The sequence below is a fragment of the Pinus tabuliformis genome, chromosome 7, assembly GCF_031772625.1.
Source record: "Pinus tabuliformis cultivar Carrire ecotype Pingquan chromosome 7, CPIR1, whole genome shotgun sequence".
Taxonomy (NCBI): domain Eukaryota; kingdom Viridiplantae; phylum Streptophyta; class Pinopsida; order Pinales; family Pinaceae; genus Pinus; species Pinus tabuliformis.
The window spans coordinates 1,149,599,348-1,149,608,739 of NC_142293.1; the positions used below are offsets into that span (position 1 = coordinate 1,149,599,348).

Consider the following 9,392-nt stretch of genomic DNA (forward strand, 5'->3'; position numbering starts at 1 on the left):
TTCCTTCTTCCAACTGATGCCTTAATTCAAGAACTTCATTTTCTTGTTTTTCAAGAGCTTGGAGTAAATCTTTATTCTGCTTCTTTGATTCTTCAAGATCTTCCTTTAGCGAGCGGATCGTAGCTTCAAGTCTTCCATAATAGCTGGATCTATCTCTGAGTTTCTTGATGATTGTGCTCATTTCATTGACTTCATTTCTTAATGATGTCACTTCATCCTACAACTTTTGACATTGATCTTCCTTGTTCTTGAATAACTTCTTTATCTTGTTTCCTTCCTCTAGTTTAGCTTCTAGTTTGGTAGCTTCTTCTTTGAAAGCACATTCCTTTGTGTTCAATAGATCTTGTTGATCTCTGATTTTTTCTGTAAGCCTTTTAAATTCTGCCTCTATTTGATATCTTTCTTGCTCACCCATAAGTGCAAATTCAGTTTTTTCGCTATCACATTCATCATCTTTAAGAGGATAAATAGATGTATCACCAGAGGATAACAAATTCATACCTGATAGATCTTGTTCATCTTCATTCTGAAGTGATTCTAAATCTTATGTGCTCCTTCCACATATTCCCCAATCAATACACCCACTGTCATAGATCTTCTGAGATGTCTTCTTCTTCTTAGGTGCTTTCTTCTTAAGTTTCTTTCCCATAGTTCCACGAATCTCCTTCAAGCGATCAAGCTTCTAGCAAAAGACCTGCTCTGGTACCAATTGTTGGAAATAATACTGAGAGGGGGGGGGGGGGGTGAATCAGTATTATCAAATCAATAAAACTTTTTCATTTCCATACTTAAATACATATACGCTACTTCAGTTAATGGAACCCGCGTGTAGACGCAATTGTGTCCAATGCAACTAGCTTATGTCTAGAATACTTATGATTCAGTTAAGCCATTAAATGTTAATCTTTAGTTAGTGCATCAGAACTTCATTAATCACATAAATAGTAAGCAGGTGCAGTAAAACAAAACAGATCATCACACACATGAACACCATGATATAAGGTGGAAACCCAATGTGGGTGAAAACCACCTGCTGCAAGTCATCTCTATCTTCCTTTAATAAGAAAATTCATTTTACAATATTTTTGTACTAGTGCAGTCTTATACCAGTACACAGGCTTCTACCTGCAGACTCTCCTGGATGGGAGCTACAACCCCCTTGGCTCCTGTACTAGCTGATCCATTTACTAGTACATAGGTGCCTGCCTACTAAATGCTTCGATCTTCACTTGTTCTCTAGCTGCTACTAGAAGGGAGCTACCACCCCCTTTGCTCTTGTACTAGCTGATGTACTAGTACGTAGGCACCAGCCTACAATCTCCTTTCATCCTCCAGGGACCACATTTTTCATACATTTTCAGACTGGATACTCCTGAAGCACAACACTATAATCTGAAGGCCACGTTTCATCAAATTTTCATACTGGATCGATAAATATCATTGAAGCACAAAACAGTCAATACTAGCATCATCAATTTCTGAATCACTTAAACACTGAAACCCTGTCAACAACACAGTCACTAGAACACAGAGCATAACACTGAACCCTGCAATAATATTCATAACCAACTGTATCATCAAAATTATGCATCAGAGTGCATACGCTACTTGGAAGTGCTGAACCAGCATGTATACACAACTTCACCAAGGTGAACCAGCGTATATGTCATCAATTTCTTACGTATAACTTGATGCACTTCCTGACTTCAGACATATTACATATACAAGGATAATATGTGTGTTAGCACCCATATCTAGTCCATCAGATCGCAAAAATATGAGTCATTATGATCCTGATCCAATATTAGTTCTCATCCATCAATACTGAAGCTAAACACATCAATCAAATAGGATATGCAGAATACTGACACCATTAAACTGTCATCATAACTCATCAACAACCAGAACCACTTGTAACTTCAGACATCATAGTTCAAATGGTATACGGTACTACAATGAACCAAACCTGCGTACATGTGCGCTTACACCAAAGCGAACCCGCGTACAGATCTATAAATATTCAATCATGACTTGTAGTGATTTCAAACGTAAGTTATACCTAGTTCAGATCATTACATGCGTCAGTATACAGATCTAGAATAAACATAATCAATCATATAGAGATAGTTCATTTCAAACCATTTGATCCCGATCTATCCTTAGATCTTGTTCTCCATCAACCGGTGAGATCCCTCCTTAGCTCAAATCAAGCAATGCATCATCAACCCATAACCTGCATACTGGATCTCATCATTCATCAGATATTCAAGACTCTTTCAATACACTTGCCTAATGATCTTCTTCTCCTTTTAAAGTCTTAGACCCTGCTCAATACCATGGTCCAAAACCATAACAAACCAATACCATGGTCCCAATACTTGGGATCGACACATCTGACGAGATACTATGGTCCAAAACCATACGTTCAAATACCAAGGACTAACTACCATGGACCAAAACTCAATGTACGTGCCTTCTCCTGCATGAAAGTGCGTGTATACACATACGCGTCTTTTCAATGACTAACCCGCGTGTATACGCGGCTCGGTCACAATGAACCTGTGTATATATATTTTCTCTTCATTCTTGTAGTCTGATCATCAAATCCTTTCTGCTGACCTGCTGCACTATGATCTGTCATCTGTGTGATTTGCTATCAAGGACAACACTTGTCTCATAATGCCAATACCAAATTCATTTCAATAGGGAAAAAAATGATTTAGTATAAATTAACTAGTGTGAAACACTCCGTAAAAAATGAAATATATTTATTTTTCATTTTCTGTAGTTGTCAAAAATCCAAAAAAATGTAAAAGGTGGGTATTAACACTAACCAGTTACATTTGGTTTTGATGCACTCATATATATATATATAATTCACACTAAGATAAACACAAAATTACACGGTAAACCCAAAAAAATTTAATAGTATATATTTGAAAACATGGTAGAATTTTCTCATATAACAATGTTACTTATGTTATTGATATATTGAATATTAGGAAACTTCTCTTGATTGTATTTTTAAGTGGAGAAATCATTGTAAATATTCTTTTGATTAAGTTAAATAATTAGAGTATGCGTAGCTTTTGGCCTGACATTTTTGGGTATTATGTGATAATTACATGTTTTTCATATAATGGTTTATGTTTTACTATTATTTTTTATTGGAGCAAGAAGAAATATAGAAATTAACATGCGTATCTTATTTGGAAAGTATATATGAGAAAATTATTGTTTTAAGTGAATAAAAACTTTGTCTTTATAATAATAAATTTGATTTTGACAATCTGTCAATGCAATACTATAATCACTATAGCAATGATTTTGATTTTGACTATGGATTAGTAGAGCTTGACCAATGTATTCTCTAATCTTTAACTTTATAAAAAATATATATTTTATAATATTATTAAAAATATATATTTATAATAATTTCATTCATTCATATTTTGAAAGTCTTATTCTATCTTTATGATGTGGGGATGGAATAGAATGACTTAATTGTTTTTAAAGCAAGATTCTATACCACCACCAAAGATTGTGATAACTCCATTTTCCCAAAGGAGCATCGTTAATGTGCAACTACATTTTCCCAGGGTAAAGAAGCTTTGTTATCGTAACGGTTTCTTGTTTCATTACCAATTTTCTTATCTTAATAGCCAACATTTATTTATAAATTGAAAATGGATAACACCGCCATTGAGAATTCATTTTTAGGAATTAATTCCATTGGACTACAAGAAAAACAATCAAAAAGTGGGTTGCATGCCTGAGATAGTCGATAGCATGCGTCCAAAACCAATCTTGTAATCATAGCATTTTGATTTCGGATTTTGTTTTTCTGGATATCAGTGTTATCAATTATGCTCTCTGATATGTCAAAGATTCAGTGAGAGAAACCTCCATATTATCAGTTACGCTCTCTGCTTGCTGGTTTTTGGATGAAGACATTTCTCATAATTTTTTTATTTTTTATTTTTTAATCTGAAATGAGATAAAAAATTTGAATCATATTTGAAATGTCCCCCTTAAGTTTGCTTTCTATGTCCTTAGAAATATATTTTAACTTTATTTCAAAATTTACATGAAATTTGTTATCCAAATCTATTTGAAATATTCCGGAAATCTGCATTAAAAAAAATACATGAGTTGAATGATAAATTTGTTTATGAATTGAGTAGCGATGTTCGAAAAGCAATTTGTTTTTTCAATCCGATGAGTTTATGACAACCAGCACGAGACAACGATTATGAAAGTTAAGAGGAAGGATCGAGATAAATGGTAGAAAAAAAGAAAACGAGTTCATTACCCGTGAATTATTTGCTGAAATATCAGGGGCGTCGATGCAATAGTCATACAATCTGCAAAATAATAATTTGCACCTCAAGAAAACCCTTGCGGCTTATCTGCCACGGTTGCGGGGCAGCAGTTACTGTCAAGAGTATCTAGCTGAAGAGGATCATCATGACACAGGGTCATTTGGTATCTGTAAGGATTAAGGAGAAAATTTCAAATGCTCATTTTAATTTCATTTTTATTTTAATTTCTTAGTGATGTAGCATTTAGGAAGGTAAAGGACAAGTTAAAAGAACTGTAGTAGTTAACTGTTTTTTATTATTATGTTATCTTTTACAAATTACAGCGTAGGAAAAACAAACAGTTTTAGAAACTGAGAAAACCATCAAATGTAACTAACAACAGTTAAGAGAAAACTGTTTTCAAAACCATTCAAAAGACAACAACGTGTATTGTAACGGGCTCAATCGGAGAAAAAGAACAATGATAGAAATCTCGGAATACAGAGAAGTTTAAATTTGACATCCCATAGCAGTGCATTTACAGTCCTTCAATCTAAATTACTTAATACATTGAAAGAGAGTCTTTTATTTTACAGAGCATGTATGTTTTTCTATCTGCGTAAATTTAACAGGCCTATAGACTGCTAGACTTCTTAAATGTCAAAGCTCGAGAACTTATAGAAGCCCGGATGAATATTGGAGTCCGAGACAAATTAAAGCAAAACGAGCGAAAGGAAGCCTTAATATTATATGGTTCCAGGCAACGATATAGAATGAACAACACAGGTAGTTCCTGAGCAACGAAATCTTTTATTTCATTCACAAAAGGAAACAATACAATCTCTATCGATATAAATTACAGTCCATACATAATTTTAATGTTGTCCAAATTCAACAAGTTTGCAATGGGAAAATGGGTTGAAAATCCCTAACATGTAAACCCCACAATTGCAAACATAAACTAAGACAAAGTGCAACGAGAGGTTTACAACAAGACTATACAGAAGTAAAGGCAGAGAACCCTACGCCTAAAACCTAACTGGGTCATCACTTAAGCCAAAGACCATATAAATAATCAAATAGATAGAGTATCAAGGAGTGACCCTACCAGGTCTTGCGAGTGCGCATAAGGTTGGAAGCCAGGGTCTCCAAAACTGTTATCACCTGCAAACATTCATCAAAGACCGGGAGTGAGGATCACTGTAAAGCAAGCTGTAGAAATGAAAAGATAGAATAGTTCTAGGTTTGAAACTTACCAAAGAGAAGACAGAGCTTCGAGGTCATGGCCACCATAGAATTCTCTGCTCACAAGGAGCAGTGGTGTCAATTAACGGAGGGAAAAGCAGAAGTTAATGATAGCTTGTAGCAACGACTTACCTTGTTGCTATGGATAGAGCCAAAGCCACAAACCCCCGAGACCACAACTTGCAAATGCAATAGAGCAACATAAACTGATGAATTTCGAGAGCAACTAAGTGGAAGAAACTGAGGAAAAAGCAACCATTAGCAATTAGAAAGAACAACCAACAGAGAATGTATACAGAGGCACTGAAAGCCTCCACAACAAGCACACTTTCCACATAGTGATATAACTCATCAAGTGCGGAGACAGGGGAACAAAATAAACACAGAATGGTGAGCATACTTACCAACTGGAAGAACAGAGAACGTAACCAGACCAAGGTTGAACCATAACATCGGCAGCAGCACATTCATACAGGGAAACCAGAACCAGGGAACCAAGAGTAGAAACTCTCGAGCCATCACAAAGCGACGAACAAATGACCAGGTGAATAGGGTTTGAGAGCATTAACCAAGGCGGGAGGGTATTTTATGAGGCAGGGACACATGTCCACTATCCAACGGCGTAGGTACAAACAATAAAGACCAGAACCAAAATATCTATGCGAAACATTATAATTGCCAATTGATTAAACTAATCACACAATTAATCACCGTCGAAATCATTACATTAATCACTATCCATTTTGTATAGTTTGTTAAGGGTAAAGAGGGGGCTGGACCCATGAAGTGGTATCAGAAGAGGAAATTAAAATTTCCAGGATAGACATGGAATTTGGAAGACAAGGTTGTGGGAGAGGTGTGCGTAGAGCAACAAATGAAGGGCTGAGAGAGGAAATAAGGATCCTTATTGCCCGTTTGGACGCAGTTGAAGTGGGAAGGAGAAGGGATCCAGAGGTAGGAGATGACAGCGAAGAAGCCGTAGTTACAACAGATGGATTGGATGAAGAAGGGTTGGAGATGAGATTGTTGAGGTTAGTCCTATTGGCTTGCAAAAAGCCTAAGCCAGAGATTCCAAATTATAATGGCAACTTCTCCATAGAAGTTCTATTGGACTGGATCAACGAATTGGACAAATATTTCGAATGTGAAGAGGTCAGTGAGGATCAAAAAGTTAAGTTCGCTGCAACAAAGCCGAAAGGACACACAGCCCTGTGGTGGGACAGTGTCCAAGCGGAAAGAAGAAGGATGAACAAGTTGTCAATAAAGAAATGGCCAAGAATGGTGGCCAAGATGAAGGGCATATTTTTTCCCAAAGATTACTAGATTGCACTGCATAGGCAAGTGCAAAATCTGAGGCAAAAAAGGATGACAGTGAGAGAGTATACTGAAGAATTCTACTGGGTAGATTTAAGAGTTGGTTACACAGTGGACACCCCAAAAAAAACAACAAGGTATGTAAATGGTTTGAGATTGGAAATATCAGATGAAATCAGCGTTCTTTCCCCGAAAAACATAGAGGAAGCCTCCCGGAGTGCCGTGAAGGCAGAGGAGAAGATCACCAGAAAACAAAATGTTAGGAGAGGATGGAGAACTGGCAGAGGAAGAGGACAGTCTTATGGTAGAGGATGAACTTCCAGTAATAGTAAAGAGGGCAGCAGTTCCAAGACTTCAGGAACAATAGAAAAAGGAGACAACACTACAGGTGGCAAGCCATATCAGTGAGGAAGAGGGAATGGCCGAGGCAGAGGAGCTAACTATCAGTGCTATAGGTGCCACAAATGGGGGCACAAATCTTTTGAATGTCCTGCAGCGGAATAAGCTGGCCAGAGAAGAATGTTTGTTGCACAGCCAGAGGAGGCAAAGGCACCGCCCCAAGAAGGAGAAAATGTGTCAGAAACAGGGGAAACCTTAGTTCTGAATAAAGTGCTGTTAAAACCAACTAAAGAAACAACTGAACAAACTCAAAGGAAAGCATTATTCTGGACAGTTTGTAAGTCACACGGAAAAAATTTGTAAGTTGATTATCGATAGTGGGAGCACGGATAATCTGGTTGCCACCGAGATGGTAGAGAAGTTGGGTTTGAAGCGGATGAAGAATCCCACTCCTTACAAGGTGTTGTTGCTGCAGAAAAGGCCATCAGCTGTTGGTTGACGAATAGTGTGAAGTTGAGTTCCACATTGGCTGGTACAAAGACAAGGTTATTTGTGATAGTATGCCAATGGACGTATGTCATATACTACTAGGAAGGCCATGGCAGTATGATGGGAACATAGTGCATGATGGGAAGACAAACTTTTACACGTTTGTCAAATATGGGATCAAGCACACACTTGTGCCCATCAAGGAGGAGGAGACAACAGAAACAAGCGGGACGAAAGTGTTACTAATGGGAGGAAAATATTTTTTGAAGCAGATTGAAGATAGTGAAGTGAACTATGTTGTTGTGAGGAGGGCAAAGACAGTGCTGTTGCACACAAAAATCTCTAATTTACCTGCTGAAATTTAGAAAATGCTACAGGAATTCAACGATATTGTAGTGGACAATTTACTAGACAAGTTGCCCCCTAAGAGAAGTATCAGTCATCATATAGACTTTATACCTAAAGCAAGTTTACCGAGCAAGGCAGAATAACGGATGAGCCCCAAAGATAATGAGGAAATCAAAAAATAGGTGCAGGAATTGCTTGATAAAGGGCTGATAAGGGAGAGTTTGAGCCCCTATGCAGTACCAACAGTTCTCGCTCCCATGAAAGGAGGAGAATGGCGAATGTGCACGGATTCGAGGGCCATAAATAAGATCACCATCAGGTACAGATTTCCATTTCCACGAATGGACGATATGATGGACTGCCTGAGTGGGGTAGCATACTTCTCGAAGATTGATCTAAAGAGTGACTATCATTAGATTCGGATCAGGAAAGGAGATGAGTGGAAGACAACCTTCAAGACCAACGAAGGGTTGTACGAGTGGCTAATAATGCCATTCGGTTTAAGTAATTCCCCTAGTACCTTTATGCGACTGATGAACAAAATGCTGAAAGAGTTCATCGGAAAGTTTGTAATAGTGTATCTTGATGACATATTAATTTTCAGCAAGACTAAGGAGGAACACTTTCGACATGTTCAAAGTGTGCTAGAAAAATTGCAGCAGAATAAGCTGCTGATAAATTTGAAAATATGTACTTTTCTTCAAAGAGAACTGGTTTATCTGGGCTTTGTGATTGTAGAGAACAAGTTGAATATGGACCCAGAGAAGATTGCAACGATCATTAACTAGCCATCCCCGAAAAGCCTGTTTGAGGTATGTAGTTTACATGGGCTGGCAAGTTTTTATCGCAAATTTATAAGAAATTTTAGTGAAATTTGTGCACCTATGTTGGACACTATCAAAAGGCAAGTCAGCCTTTTCGTTGGACCGAGGCAGCAAAGAAAAGCTTTCAGCTACTAAAGAAGAAGATTACAGAAAAACCAATTCTAAGATTGCCAGATTTTAATAAGCTTTTCTAGGTTCACTGTGATGCAAGCGATACAACCATTGGAGCTGTACATAGCCAAGAAGACAAACCTGTTGCATTTTTCAGCGAGAAGTTGAATGAGAGAAGACAAAAGTATTCATCTTATGACAAAGAATTCTATGTTGTCGTCCAAGCACTGAAGCATTGGAGACACTATCTGCTAGGGAGTGAGTTTGTTTTATATTCTAATAATTTTGTGTTGCAATATGTAATGCAATAGCATAAGCTGAATCACGAGCATGCTAAGTGGGTCAAATATTCACAGAGTTTCACCTTTGTGTTGAAACACATTAGCGGGCAGGCCAACAAGGTGGCAGATGGATTGAGCAG

General features: G+C 37.4%; 1 pseudogene; it reads right to left on the reverse strand.

Moving 5' to 3' along the window:
- LOC149251559 (villin-4-like) overlaps positions 1 to 6,013 on the reverse strand; it is a 67,725-nt pseudogene extending 61,712 nt beyond the window's left edge.
- Positions 6,014 to 9,392: the final 3,379 nt, after the last annotated feature.